General features: G+C 43.8%; 1 long non-coding RNA gene across 4 annotated transcripts; it reads left to right on the forward strand.

The window, feature by feature from the left end:
* Positions 1 to 1,407: 1,407 nt before the first annotated feature.
* On the forward strand, positions 1,408 to 11,184 carry LOC139259943 (uncharacterized). Of its 4 annotated transcripts, none has more exons than XR_011592690.1 (4): positions 1,408 to 1,606; positions 9,817 to 10,060; positions 10,165 to 10,322; positions 10,457 to 11,184. It is a non-coding gene; the product is annotated as an uncharacterized lncRNA (long non-coding RNA). The 4 variants fall into 4 exon arrangements; XR_011592692.1 differs by having other exon boundaries at positions 10,165 to 10,316; XR_011592689.1 differs by having other exon boundaries at positions 9,817 to 10,066; positions 10,165 to 11,184.
* Positions 11,185 to 14,189: the final 3,005 nt, after the last annotated feature.

Here is a 14,189-nt window from a genome sequence, read left to right on the forward strand (position 1 = left end):
TAATTGTGAAAAACTGGCGCAGACATTAGGTTATGCCCCCCTATGACGTAAAAAAAAGAACCTAAAAAAATCATATTTAACTGAGTTACGCTGGCGCACAATGTTTGGGGAAACTTGGGGCTAGACATTCCACTGTGGTCACTATTGCCCGAAAATAGGCGATATTTCCAGCCTTAATACTTTTTTTATTTTTCAGGTTCGCTGGAATGGTGCCCATTTTTAAAAACCACTAGTTTCGCCTTTTTAATTTGGGCGATAGTCTTAGCGATGTGAAATGGGCCTTTGCGATGTATTCAGTTGTACAAGGCGGCCGTCCATAGCAATGGCCATTCTGTGCTTGCACGTTTTTTTTTTCAGGCAAAGAACTTTTTCCACGGGGTTGACAGAGAATAGGGGACTTGGTCACTATCAATAACATTATAGAACCTTTCTTTTATTCTAGCCCCTGTTGCCTTATAAAATAAAATCTATCAGCCGACTGAGATGAACTCCATTTCCTTCCTCGTGGGATGACATACCCTAGTTCTGCTTCTACTTGCACTGTGGACCAGAGGGGCAAATATTAATATTAACCTGGAGATTACAGCAATGTACTTGTATGTAACTTTTCTCATTTTATTCTCCCATCTCTATTCTACAGCATGTGATTAGTGATCAATACTGGTTGAGAAATTACAGGCCCCATCACTATAAATTGCTATAAATGCCCTTAACTTGTCCTCAACAAATACAAAGTGATTAGATGATTGGTAAGAGTCAAAAAGGCCCTTAAAATCACTCTCAAATTGATTCTCCTGACAGCCTTTTACTACAGATCTTCCCCGTAGTGCCGAATTACGGCAGCTTTTCTTCAGCCTATTTTTGGTCCAGCGATCATTTGGGCAAATTGTGGGTGAAATGCCAAAAGTAACACTCGTCGATAATCTGGGCCATAATCAGGCGCAAGTTTCCATTATGAGCACTATTCTCGGCTTTGCACGAGGATGACGTCATATGTATTTTTTTAAGTAGGCCGGGCGATGCAGCTCATTCAACAGTGCCGAAAGTTGGGTCGACGATAAATGGGCTATAATCGGATGCTTGTTTCCACTTTTCAGCATCTATGGGCGATAGCCTGCATCTCAGCTCTTACATGGGCGCTAAATGGGCGATTATGTGCCGAAAGTCTAGCCCTTGAATTTTTTTAATTATGCCAAAAAAAGTGCCGCAAATCACTGGGAAAAATTGAGCCCTATAAGCTTCTTTCAATCTAATGCTATCCTTAACTTCTTTAGTTAGCCACAGAGGGATCACTTTCTTGTGTAGTTTTGTTTCTCAATGGAATGTATTTTTGTTGAGAATTATGAAATATTTATTTAAATGCTAGCCACTGCTTATCTACTACCATAATTTGGTATAAAGGGCGACGGCAGCAACTTGGAGCGACGGCAGATCGGGAGGCCGGCATCGCGAGAGCGGAGCGGTGCGGGAGGATAAAGGCCGGCGGCAGCAACTTGGAGCAGCGGCAGATCAGGAGGCCAGCTGCAGCAGAGGCAGAAAGTAAACAAAAGTAAAAAGAAATCGAAGTATGATGTTACAGCCAAGCGGGTAACTGGCTGGTGGATTGGTGAGTATTTTATCGTTTTCTTTTCTTATCAATCGGTAACCTTTGGCATTGTTGCCAAATTAAGTTAATTTAAGGGTTAAGTCATGGCAGGAGAGCCGAGACCCGTGTCATGCTCCTGTGGTATGTAGGAAATTAGGGACGCTTCCAGTGTCCCTGACTACTATGTGTGCAGGAAGTGTGTCCAGCTGCAGCTCCTGACAGACTGCATTGCAGCACTGGAGCTGCGCATGGATTCACTCTGGAGCATCCGCGATGCTGAGGATGTCGTGGATAGCACGTTTAGTGAGTAGGTCACACCGCAGGTAAAGATTACACAGGCACATAGGGAATGGGTGACCAGCAGGAAGAGCAGTGGAAGGAAGGTAGTGCAGGAGCCCCCTGCGGTCATCTCCCTCCAAAACAGATATACCGTTTTGGGTACTGTTGGGGGAGATGGCTCATCAGGGGAAGGCAGCAGCAGCCAAGTTCATGGCACCATGGCACCATGGGTAGCTCTGCTGCACAGGAGGGCAAGAAAAAGAGCGGGAGAGCTATAGTGGTAGGAGATTCTATTGTAAGGGGAATAGATGGGCATTTCTGCAGCCTCAATTGAGACTCCAGGATGGTATGTTGCCTCCCTGGTGCAAGGGTTAAGGATGTCTCGGAGTGGCTGCAGGGCATTCTGGAGGGGTAGGGTGGCCAGCCAGTTGCCGTGGTGCATCTAGGTACCAACGATATAGATAAAAAATGAGATGAGGTCCTACAAGTTGAATTTAGGGAGCTATGAGTTAAATTTAAAAGTAGGACCTCAAAGGTAGTAATCTCAGGATTGCCACCAGTGCCATGTGCTAGTCAGAGTAGAAATAGCAGGATAGTTAAGATGAATACGTGGCTTGAGAAATGGTGCAAGAGGGAGGGATTCAAATTCCTGGGACATTGGAACGGGTTCTGGCGAGGTGGGACCAGTACCAACCAAACAGTCTGCACCTGGGCAGGACCAGAACTGATGTCCTGGGGGAGTGTTTGCTAGTGCTGTTGGGGAGGGTTTAAACTAAAATGGAAGGGGGATGGGAATCTATGCAGAGAGACAGAGGGAAGTAAAATGCGGGCAGAAGCAAAAGGTAGAAAGGAGATAAAGAAAAGTGGAGGACAGAGAAATCAAGGACAAAAATCAAAAAGGGCCACATTACAACATAATTCTAAAAGAACAAAGTGTGCTTTTAAAAAAAAAAAACAAGCCTGAAGGCTCTGTGTCTCAATGCGAGGAGCATTTGTAATAAGGTGGATGAATTAACTGCGCAGATAGCTGTTAACGGATATGATGTAATTGAGACTAGGGAGACAAGGTTCAGGATGACCAAGGCTGGGAACTCAACATCCAGGGGATATTCAACATTCAGGAAGGACAGACAGAAAGGAAAAGGAGGTGGAGTAGTGTTATTGGTTAAAGAGGAGATTAACTCAATAGTAAAGAAGGACATTAGCTTGGATGATGTGGAATCTGTATGGGTAGAGCTGCAGAACACCAAAGGGCAGAAAACGCTCGTGGGAGTTGTGTACAGACCACCAAACAGTAGTAGTGAGGTTGGGGATGGCATCAAACAGGAAATTAGGGATGCGTGCAATAAAGGTACAGCAGTTAGCATGGGTGACTTTAATCTACATATAGATTGGGCTAACCAATCTGGTAGCAATATGGTGGAGGAGGGTTTCCTGGAGTGTATAAGGGATGGTTTTCTAGACCAATATGTCGAGGAACCAACTACAGAGCTGGCCATCCTAGACTGGGTGTTGTGTAATGAGAGAGGGTTAATTAGCAATCTTGTTGTGCGAGGCCCCTTGGGGAAGAGTGACCATAATATGGTAGAATTCTTTATTAAGATGGAGAGTGACACAGTTGATTCAGAGACTAGGGTCCTGAACTTAAAGAAAGGTAACTTCAATGGTATGAGACGTGAATTGGCTCGGATAGACTAGCGAATGCTACTTAAAAGGTTGACAGTGGATAGGCAATGGCAGACATTTATAGATCACTTTGATGAACTTTAACAATTGTACATCCCTGTCTGGCATAAAAATAAAATGGGGAAGGTGGCTCAACCGTGGCTCACAAGGGAAATTAGGGATAGTGTTAAATCCAAGGAAGAGGCATATAAATTGGCCAGAAAAAGCAGCAAACTTGAGGACTGGGTGAAATTTAGAATTCAGCAGAGGAGGACAAAGGGTTTAATTATGAGGGGGAAAATAGAGTATGGGAGTAAGCTTGCAGGAAACATAAAAACTGACTACAAAAGCTTTTATAGGTATGTGAAGAGAAAAAGATTAGTGAAACAGAATCAGGTGAATTTATAATGGGGAACAAAGAAATGGCAGACCAATTGAACAAATAGTTTGGTTCTCTCTTCACTAAGGAAGACACAAATAACCTTCCGGAAATACTAGGGGACCGAGGGTCTAGTGAGAAGGAGGAACTGAAGGAAATCCTTATTAGTCAGGAAATTGTGTTCGGAAAATTGATGGGATTGAAAGCCGATAAATCCCCAGGGCCTGATAGTTTGCATCCTAGAGTACTTAAGGAAGTGGCCTTCGAAATAGTGGATGCATTTGTGCTCATTTTCCTGCATTCTATGGACTCTGGATCAGTTCCTATGTAGCCCCACTTTTTGAAAAAGGAGAGAGAAAACAGGGAATTATAGCCCGGTTAGCCTGACACCGGTAATATGTCCTTACTTTACAGTACAAATGCACACGAGGCCCATACTAGAGAGAAGGTCACTCAGTGACCAGTAACCTTTATTTGCCAGCACTGAAGTGGAGAAGATGGGTGGAGCTTCCCCTTTTATACCTGAAAGTCCAGATTAGGATAGTCTCCCACAAGTTCACCACCTAGTGGTCAATGTTCTCACAGTGAACAACTTAGGTCAGTTTATACATGGATTATAATGATAGTAGAATACATGACAATCGGTAGTGAGGAAAATGTAGATAAATGTGAGGTTATCCAATTTGGTGGCAAAAACAGGGAGGCAGAATATTATCTGAATGGTGACACATTAGGAAAAGGGGAGGTGCAGCGAGACCTGGGTGTCATGGTACATCAGTCATTGAAAGTTCGCATGCAGGTACAGCAGGCGGTGAAGGCGGCAAATGGCATGTTGGCCTTCATAGCGAGAGGATTTGAGTATAGGAGCAAGGAGGTCTTACTGCAATTGTATAGGGCCTTGGCGAGGCCACACCTTGAATATTGTGTACAGTTTTGATCTCCTAATCTGAGGAAGAACATTCTTGCTATTGAAGGAGTGCAGCGAAGGTTCACCAGACTGATTCCCGGGATGGCAGGACTGCCATATGAAGAAAGTCTGGATCAACTAGGCTTATGTCCACTGGAATTTAGAAGAATGAGAGGGGATCTTATAGAAACATAAAATTCTGACAGGATTGGACAGGTTAGATGCAGGAAAAATGTTCCTGATGTTGGGGAAGTCCAGAACCAGGGGTCACAGTCTAAGGATAAGGGGTAGGCCATTTAGGACTAAGATGAGGCGAAACTTCTTCACACAGAGAATTGTGAACCTGTGGAATTCACTACAACAGAAAGTTGTTGAGGCCAGTTCATTAGATATATTCAAAAGGGAGTTAGATGTGGCCCTTACGGCTAAAAAGATCAAGAGGTATAGAGAGAAAGCAGGAATGGGGTACTGAAGTTGCATGATCAGCCATGATCATATTGAATGGTGGTGCAGGCTCGAAGGGCCGAATGGCCTACTGTTGCACCTATTTTCTATGTTTCTATAACCTTTAATTTATTTTTCGAATCCACCTTAGCCAACTCATCCTTCATACCTATGTAATTGGCTTTATTTAAGTTTAAGACTTTAGTTTCGGATTTAGGCAAGTCACTCTCAAATGCAATGTGAAATTCTATCATATTATGATCACTCTGCCCCAGAGGATCCTTTACTATGAGATTGCTAATTAACCGCATTACACAATACAAGATCTAAAATAGCCTGTTCCCTGGTTGGTTTCATGACATATTGTTCTCGGAAACTGTCCCGAATGCATTCCATGAACTCATCCCCCAGTCTACCTTTGGCAATTTGATTTGTCCAGTCTATATGAAGATTAATGTCCCCCACAATTATTGCATTACTTTTGTTACAAGTTCTTCCTATTTCTTGATTAATAATGGTATAGCTACTGTTAGGGGACCTATATACTACTCCCACCAGTGTTTTCTGCCCGTTGTTATTCCTTATCACCACCTTTACTGATTCAACTTCTTGATCTTCCGAGCCAAGATCCTTTCTCTCGACTGTCCTTTTGTCATCCTTTATTATCAAGTCAGAAGCGAACATGTTCGCTGATGATTGCACATTGTTCAGCTCCATTTGCAATTCCTCAGATAATAAAGCAGTCCGTGCCCACATGCTGCAAGACCTTGGATGACATTCAGAGTTGGGCTGATAAGTGGTAGTTAATATTCGCCACACAAGTGCCAGGCAGTGACTATCTGCAACAAGAGTCTAACCACCAGCCCTTGATATTCAATAGTGTCTCACCTGATTCCCCAAAGTCTTTCCACCATCTGAAAGGCACACACAGGTCAGGAGTGTGATGGAATAATCCCCACTTGCCTGGAGGAGTGCAGCTCCAACAACACTCAAGAAGCTCGACGCCATCTAGGACAAAGCACCCCGCTTGATCGACACCCCATCCACCACCTTAAACTTTCACTCCCTCCACCACCAGCACACCGTGGCTGCAGAGTGTACCATCTACAAGATGAACTGCAGCAACTCGCTAAGGCTTTTTCGACAGCACCTCCCAAACCCACAACCTTCAACACCAAAGGAGAAGGGCAGCAGGCGCATGGGAACACCATCACCTCCAAGTTTCCCTCCAAGTCACACACCATTCTGAGTTGGAAATATATTGCCATTCCTTCATCATCGCTGGGTCAAAATCCTAGAACTCCCTTCCTAACGGCACTATGGCAATACCTTCACCACATGGACTGCATCGGTTCAAAAAAGTGGCTCACTACCACCTGCTTAATGACAATTAAGGATGGGCAATAAATGCTGGTCTTGCCAGCAACACGCACATCCCAGGAACAAATTTAAAAAACACTTCTATCAAATCTCCTCCCCAGCTTCTTCAGTCTCTCCACATAACTAAAGTCCCTCATCCCTGGTACCATCTTGTAAATCTGCTCTGCACCCTCGCCAAGGCTTTCTCATCTTCCCTAAAATGTGGTTCCCAAAATTGGACAAAATACTCCAGCTGACGTCCTCAAAATGTCCATTCATTTGACTCTGGCCTCTTGAACATCCCTCTCTGTGCTTGCCCCCACCACTAGAAGAAGAGCTTTCAGCCAATTGGACCCATCAGTCTGGAATTCCATCCCCAAACTCTCCTGCTTCCCCATCTCTCTTTCCTCCTTTAAAAACCTCCTTAAAACCCATCTGCTTGGCTAATATTTGGTCTCACTTCCTAATCACTCCTTTCCTCATTCAGCATCTATTTTCATGTGCTTATGAAATGGTGTGAGACACTTTTTTTTACATATAAATAAAAGTTGCAAAGCATCAAACATATGTGCAGGCACTGGAGATTATGTTGCAGAATGATTCATGAAAATTTTACAGCTTGGGTGCCCCATTCTAATCTTTCACATTGTACATAAAAGCAGAAAGTGTTGGTCAGCATCTGAAACAGAAAGAAAGGTTAATGATTCACATATGACCCTTGATCAGAATGTATCTGAAACATTAATCTAGTTTAGGAAGCTGGCTGGCCTACTTTGCACTTTCAGCTTTTGTATATTTTTCATTTTCATCCCCATTCTAATTTTACAGCCTAATTTTGTATAATTATGTAATAATCTGGTACACTCTTTGTTACTTCTTCAGGGGTATTTCAATGTTAATCATGTTATCCAGGCAGGACAAGTGTATATTTCAAAATCAACAATCATTATGGAAGTTAGTTTGAAATTTGCTAAATCCAAAAGTATTACTATTTAGAATCAGTTATAGCATTTGGAATTATTCTACAGTATAGCATTTACTTGGATAGAGATCTTGTCCTACAAATGTTACCCTCCTTTATCATAGTATAATTATTGTTTACCTTCTGCAAAAGACTCATTAAGAAGATTCCTTCGTGGTTCAACAAATTTATCTAGACAGTAACTGAGCCATACAGGCCAAGAACCAAGTTCAAAGCAGTACTAAATTTGCTGATCTCATCAGGAGTCTTACAAATGGGTTCATAGGTCCTGTGTTAGGCAGGGGAAAATTGACCGGGGTTTTTGCTCCAGGAATTCCGCTTTCAAGGCTCACCTATGATAAATGGCTACTCTGGCAAATTACTGGAGCGAAATCAACACCACATGGAACCATACTACAGCGGGGAATCAGTGTCTTCAGGAGGGAAGGAGAGAGCGTTGGAGGAGAAGAACCTGCCTGAGACTATTATCTGAAAACCCCTGCTAGAATATAAATCAGCGCTGCTTGCCTGAGGCTGCCTCCAGCAAACCCTCAGTAAATTGGTGTGATACTGCACATAAGCACTGGATGCTTCAGACTGGCCACTACAAATGCTTATTAATCTAATGTATTATTGTATTTTAGCGCTGTCTGCCTGAAACTGTCCCCTATAAACTCTTAGTAACCTGATTTAAAAAAAACTGCACATTAGCACAGCCTGCCTGAGACTCGCCCACAGTATGTTTATGAGCTAGATTTTCCTTTGATTTACAACCTGTTCGGGGGCATTCAACTGAGTAAAATGGGATAGTAATGGCTCCATTGGTAAAAAAAAATACTATCAGAATTCTCCTTCAGAAACAGGGCTGTTCCCTTTTACTAGTAACAGATGATATTGGCTCAGAAGATCAAGATGTTGAATCATTTTGGGTGGAGATAATGAATAATAAGGGGGAAAAGTCACTGGTGGGCATAGTCTATAGGCCCCTTAACAGTAGCTACACAGTTGGACGGAGTATGAATCAAGAAATAATGGAGGCTTGTAAAAAAAAAAAAGGAATGACTATAATCATGAATGATTTTAACCTTCATGTTGATTGGACAAAGCAAATTGGCCAGGGTAGCCTTGAGGAAGAGTTCATAGAGTGTATTCAGGATTGTGTCCTTGAACATTACTTTGCGGAACCAACCAGGGAGCAGGCTATCTTAGATCTGGTACTATGTAATGAGACAGGATTAATAAACCATCTCCTAGTAAAGGATTCTCCAGGAATGAGTGACCATAGCATGGTTGAATTTCAAATTCAGTTGGAGGGTGAGAAAGTTGGATCCCAAACCAGTGTCCTCAGCTTAAATGAAGGAGACTACAAAGGTATGAAGGTAGAGTTGGCTAAAGTGGATTGGGAAATTAGATTAAAGTGTGGGATGGTTGATGAGCAGTGGCAGACATTTAAGAAGATATTTCATAACTTACAACAAAAATATATTCTAATGAGAAGGAAAGACTGCAAGAGAAGGGATAACTATCCGTGGCTAACTAAGGAAATAAAGGATGGTATCAAATATTAAATTGAAAACAAGGGCATACCAAGAGGCCAAGACTAGTGGGAGGCCAAAGGATTGGGAAACTTTTAAAAGCCAGCAAAGAACAACTAAAAAAATAATAAAGAGGCGGAAGATAGATTATGAAAGTAAGCTCGCACGAAATATAAAAACTGATAGTAAGAGTTTCTACAGGTACTATGGCCCCAAATTTCCCCAGCCGCTTAGAGCGGCGTATCTCGATGCGGTGCGCCGACTTCCTGGAGGAAAAAAAGCGCCAAAAATCTACCTCGGAATTTGGCCGCTCCTTTGTCGTCCGGATCTATCGGGCTTCGCGCAGCAGAGTGTGGGGGGGGGAATGGAGCTTCGGCCGCACTTGCTCAGCACAGCTGGCAGGGTGGCGGGGCTTGGGCCCAGCGTGTCGTGCAGTGCCGGCAGGGTCACACATGACCGTTTGAGTGTACGCATATACGCAATGGGTGGTTCAGTCTGCGTGCATGCACAGTGTAACAGGAAGCTTGGCAATCGGCCAATTAAAGGGAGAGTGTCCTCAGAATAAGTGGCTATGGAGCATATATAAAGGTGCGGTCTGAATATTGATTTTTGTGTGGCTGAGGGAGTGGAAAGGAGTGCTGGTTAGGTGTAAGAAAGGTGTAAGTGTGATCTTTGAACATTACCTGCTTTTGAATCCAATAGACGAATTGCGCAAGAGCGTGCAAGAAGAACCAAGAATTTCCTCCATGAGGAAATGGAGAAATTAGTGACTGTTATTGAGGAGAAATGGCTGGAGCTGGATATCAGCAAGAGTGGTCCGTCAAAGGTCTCCCCCAAGGAAATGAGGAAAAGATGAAACCTCGTTGCCGAAGAATTCTCCGCTGGGGTCAACACTGCAAGATCTGGAAGCCAGTGCAAGACGAAATGGCAGGATGTTGGTCAAGTAGTGAGTGTAAATGATATCTTCATCTTTAAATTGAAGTGCAGTGGAAAATCTGTATGTGTCCTACCCATCAGAAGTGCACCATGTTTGACAATTAATATTTTCAGCTTTGCAGAAGAAATTGGCCCACAACAAGAGGGAGAGAACTAGAACAGGAGGAGGTCCGCCAAATCTGCACGAACTGACACCCCTGGAACAAAGAGTTGCTGCAATGGCAGAAAAAGAAGCAGCTCTGCACAAGCTGGACCCACACGCGAGGGTGAGGGTGAGTCATTAAAATGCATAGTCGCCCTTCAAATCAACCTGTTGACTGGCCTGCGATGCATGAGACTACTCATGCCACCCATCCTGTCCCCTCTGGTGCTGCTAACCATTTGACTGTTGTGTTGTCTTTTGCAGAAGAAGACGACACTCTTCAAGATCCTGAGGATCCAGATGCATGCGCTGCAGACCAAGGCGTGTGGGGGGAGGAGGGATCCATGGAAATGTGTGCTCAGGAGAATGCTGACCGAGATATCGATCATATCAGGACATTATCACAGGGCATCACACAGCCAGAGCCCTCCATTAGCTCCTCGGCAACCTTCCTTGGGTTCACACCTTCTGAGGTCGTGGGTCCGAGTGGCGGTCAGGAAATGCAGCTTGGGACACCCAGTCCCCCACCGTCCCAGCCTGCGCCTTGCACTGGAGGGGTGCCACTAGGTAGACTCACGGTGAGGGGAAGGAGAAGCTGACCAGTCTTTCCTGAGAGGCAGCCCTCAGCAGAAGTTAATCACGTATTTTCATTGGGTGAGGAGACCAATGCCCTCACAAGATCACTTGTGGCGGCCATCAGTGGGGTGCGTGATGAGGTCGCCACACTATCGGGTGAAATCTCTGCACTAAGACAGGAAGTCAGGGCGGGCATTTCAGAGGATGTGCAGATGATGGCAGATGCCATGAGGGAGCTGGCTTTTGCAATAAGGGCACAAAGGCCGGAGACTCAAATGTCACTCCCACTTCACTCCAGACACCGGTCAGACCCAAGCCGGGCCCCCGCCCCCACCCCCACCCCCACCATCACCAACCCTATAAGGAAGTGCACTTTCCCTGAGATATAGGTGAGGGATGGATGCAGACTTTCTTTCCTGTTGTGGCTGTTGTTGTTGTTGGTATCGTTGAAGTGCACTGTAAAATTCACAATAAAAGATATTTTGCATCAAAACTGAATCATCCTCCATTAGGACCACGCAACATTTAGGGTCAACTGTAAAAAGTAAAAATCCCTCACCCCTACAGTCATGTGTGCCTACCGCCCCTAGCCATGGCGGGAGGGCTAGCCGATGCGTTCTGCAGTCGGCAAGGTAGGACTGCTCTATTTTCTGTAGCTGATTTATCTTTCATTTATTTGTGGTGATGTTGTGCTGCTGTTGTGCTGAAGATGTTGTAATGCTGTGCTGATGTTGTGAAGGTCTTTAGAGCTTTGGAATCCTCTAACTCACACCCCCCCATCTCTGGCTACCTGCGCTGATTTCTTAAATGTAGGTAAGGTTTTTCTGTGCCTACAAAAGTGGCCACATACACTGGCCTAAGTTAGTTTGGAGTAACTTTCAGCTGGCCAAATTTGCTTCCATGGCCAGAAGTGGTGTAAGTGGCTTGTCACACTCCTTTTGGAGCGAACAAACTAAACTAAAAAAAAACCTAACTAACTGACTTACATTGGAGCAAGTTAAATGGGGAAATGTGTGATTTTTAAGTTACTCCAAAAAAAGCTACTTACTCCAAAAAAAACGTGGCAACTCTTGAGGAGATTTGGGCCCATAAAAAGGAAAAGAGTGGCTAAAGTAAATGTTGGTCCCTTAGAGGATGAGACTGGAGAATTAATAATGGGGAACGGGGAAATGGCAGGGACTTTGAACAAATATTTTGTATCGGTCTTCAAGGTAGAAGACACTAAAAACATCCCAATAGTGGATAATCAAGGGGCTAAAGGGAGGGAGGAACTAAAAACTATCACTAAAGAAAAATGGTTTTATGAAAGGGAAATCATGTTTGACAAATTTGCTGGAGTTCTTTGAGGATGTAATGAGCAGGGTGGATAACGGGGAACCAGTGGATGTGGTGCATTTGCATTTCCAGAAGGCATTCGATAAGGTTTCACATAAAAGGTTACTACACAAGATAAAAGTTCACGGGGTTGGGGGTAATATATTAGCATGGATAGAGGATTGGCTAACGAACAGAAAACAGAGAGTCAGGATAAATGGGTCATTTTCCAGTTGGAAAACAGTAACTAGTGGGGTGCCGCAGGGATCAGTGCTGGGGCCTCAACTATTTACAATCTATATTAATGACTTGGATGAAGGGACCGAGTGTAATGTAGCCAAGCTTGCCGATGATACAAAGATGGGTGGGAAAGCAAATTGTGAGGAGGACACAAAAAATCTGCAAAGGGATATAGATAGGCTAAGTGAGTAGGCAAAAATTTGGCAGATGGAATATAATGTGGGAAAATGTGAGGTTATCCACTTTGGCAGAAAAAAATAGAAAAGCAAATTATTTAAATGGAGAAAAATTGCAAAGTGCTGCAGTACAGAGGGATCTGGGGTCCTTGTGCATGAAACACAAAAAGTTAGTATGCAGGTACAGCAAGTAATCAGGAAGGCAAATGGAATGTTGGCCTTTATTGTAAGGGGGTTGGAGTATAAAAGCAGAGAAGTCCTACTACAACTGTACAGGGTATTGGTGAGGCCACACCTAGAGTACGGTGTACATTTTTGGTCTCCATATTTATGGACGGATATACTTTCATTGGAGGCAGTTCAGAGAAGGTTCACTAAGTTCATTCCGGAGATGAGGGGGTGACTTATGAAGTTAGATTGGGCCTGTACTCATTGGAGTTCAGAAGGATGAGAGGTGATCTTATCAAAACTTATAAGATAATGAGGGGGCTCGACAAGGTGGATGTAGAGTGGATATTTCCACTCATAGGGGAAACTAGAACTAAGGGGCATAGTCTCAGATAAGGAGTCGCTCATTTAAAACTGAGATGAGAGGAATTTCTTCTCCCAGAGGGTTGTAAATCTGTGGGATTCTCTGCCCTAGAGAGCTGTGGAGGCTGGTGAGTGGGCACATTGAATATATTTAAGGCAGAGATAGACAGATTTTTGAGCAATAAGGGAATAAAGTGTTATGGGGAGTGGGCAGGGAAGTGGAGCTGAGTCCATGATCAGGACAGCCATGATCTTATTAAATGGCGGAGCAGGCTCGAGGAGCCAAATGGCCTACCCCGCTCCTATTTCTTATGTTCTACCTGCCTGAAGCCTGTCCTGCCACATTTAAATGGGGTCAGGAGGTCATTGCTAACTCCATTTTCCCAGCTTCCACATTAAAGCTGATCTTTATGATTACCATCACTAGATAAATGAGAGTATGATGAGCACATGGCAAAAAGAAAGACTTCAATTTATATAGCGCCTTTCATGACCACCGGACATCTCAAAGTCTTTACAGGTAATGAAGTAATTTTGGAATGTAGTCACTGTTGTAATGTGGGAAACATAGCAGCCAATTTGTGCACAGCAAGCTCCCATAAACAGCAATGTAATAATGACCAGATAATCTGTTTTTGTTATGTTTATTGAGGGATAGATATTGGCCAGGTCACCAGGGATAACTCCCCTGCTCTTCTTCAAAATAGTGCCATGGGTTCTTTTATGTCCACCTGATGGGTTAACATCTCATCGAAAGACGGAACCTCCAACAGTGCAGCACTCCCTCAGTGTCAGCACTGGAGTGTCAGCCTAGATTTATGTGCTCAATTTCCTGGAGTGGCTCTTCAGACTCAGAGGCAAGTATGCTACCCACTGAGCCACAGCTGAAACTATTCCCTTTTGTCCTTTCTTCCCTTACCCTTTCAGTGCTTGTTAAGAATGTGTTCTTTTCAAACTCACTCCAGTTCTGATGAAGGGTTGTCAACCCGAAACGTTAACTCTGCTTTCTCTCCACAGATGCTGCCTGAACCACTGAGATTTCCAGCATTTTCTATTTTTATTCTAGATTCCAGCATCTGCAGTATTTTGCTTTTGTACAGCTGAAATTATGCCTGAGACAGATACTGTACTGAGGGGGCATATTTTGTTTGCTGAAACTA

The sequence above is a fragment of the Pristiophorus japonicus genome, chromosome 1 (assembly GCF_044704955.1).
Source record: "Pristiophorus japonicus isolate sPriJap1 chromosome 1, sPriJap1.hap1, whole genome shotgun sequence".
NCBI lineage: Eukaryota > Metazoa > Chordata > Chondrichthyes > Pristiophoridae > Pristiophorus > Pristiophorus japonicus.